We start from the raw sequence: 1,374 nt of genomic DNA on the forward strand, positions 1-1,374 counted from the left end.
TTTTGATAAATCCTATAGTTTGGGTTGTTATGCTGCTATAGACTACTAGAGGACAAATTGACCTCATTTCTTTAAATGAATTGTTAAAATTGAATAGTTTTCATTTGATACTATTTCTATCTTAACGTGTGATTCTTGACCTGCCGTTGTGTATCTATTCCTACCAAACCCAGCCGTTCGAAGAAGATGGTCCTCTTGTCCTGAGCAGCGGTGGACAAAGTACTCAACTCTAGTACTTTAGTAAAAGTATTGATACTCATGGTCAAATTTTACTCAACTACAAATAAAAGTTGCTCAGTCAAAAGTTTACTCAGTTTAAAAAAGTTAGTTGAACAACATTACTAAGCATGAAAACATTTGCAAGTATCTTTAAACCCGACTTTTAAAACTAGAAACTGAGACAAGTGAGATCAGACCCAAAGTTTTTAAAGCAGATTTCAGTCGGCTGGAGCAGCAGATGCAAAGGCCGCAAGTCAACTATACCTACCTGTTCTAAAGAAGCACTGTACACATGTATTTGTACATTTAGTCATAATTTAAAGCTACTTTGTCAATGCCAAGAGCATTTCAGCAATAATCAGCATAACATTTGAACACCTCTTCACAAAATGTCCAAAAAGTCTGTGATTATGCGTTAAGGTGGGCAATAAAATTAATTTTTCTCTAAATTAAAAAAGATGCAAATGTCACAGCCAAAATTAAAAAAATGTTCAATACAAGAACAACTGGACTTTATTTGTAGCAGAAGACGTTTCGCTTCTTCACCAGCACACAGCCAAAATGAAAAATGTTATTTCCCAATCTTGGCCGCTAGAGGGAAGTACTGAGTTGAGCGGTAAACGCACCTTTCTGCAGCGAAGAAGAAGAACTTCCGCCAATCACTGAAACACTTCCTGGAGGACGTTAGCTCGAAGCTAAATTAGCATCGACATTGTTTTTATTATTGAGCTGTGCTCTCTGGCCGTGGCAATGAGTAAAGACTGAGCTCGTTGTTCCGTGAAACGTCTCGGTATGTAAAGTAGCCTATTTTAACCTCAGACTCTCACTGTTAAACTGTACTGTTTATTCAGTTTTTAAGCCTGGGTGTGTTGATACAGCTGGTTTAGCCAACCGCTGTTTTACTTTAACCGCTGTGCCAGTCAAGCTAGTTTCCTGATTACTTACCACAACTAGTTTAAAGATTTATTACAAGGTCTTGTATTTCCCTAATATTTGATTGGTCGTTTTTGAATTCACTTGCCTACGTATAAATGCAAATGTAAGTAAGGCAGATGGTTTATAACATGGTTTAAGATGGTTTATAACATGGTTTAAGATGGTTTATAACATGGTTTATAACATGGTTTATAACATGGTTTAAGATGGTTTATAACA

The 1,374-nt window shown here is 36.3% G+C and overlaps 1 protein-coding gene across 1 annotated transcript in view; it reads left to right on the forward strand.

Annotated features, from left to right (window-relative positions):
• Nucleotides 1-879: 879 nt before the first annotated feature.
• ext2 (exostosin glycosyltransferase 2) overlaps nt 880-1,374 on the forward strand; it is a 23,509-nt gene continuing 23,014 nt past the window's right edge. The window contains exon 1 of the mRNA XM_037695475.1: nt 880-1,009. The gene's annotated coding sequence lies outside the window, so the exon portion shown is untranslated. The remainder of the gene's footprint in view (nt 1,010-1,374) is intronic.

The sequence above is a fragment of the Nematolebias whitei genome, chromosome 2 (assembly GCF_014905685.2).
Source record: "Nematolebias whitei isolate Nwh7 chromosome 2, NemWhi1, whole genome shotgun sequence".
NCBI lineage: Eukaryota > Metazoa > Chordata > Actinopteri > Cyprinodontiformes > Rivulidae > Nematolebias > Nematolebias whitei.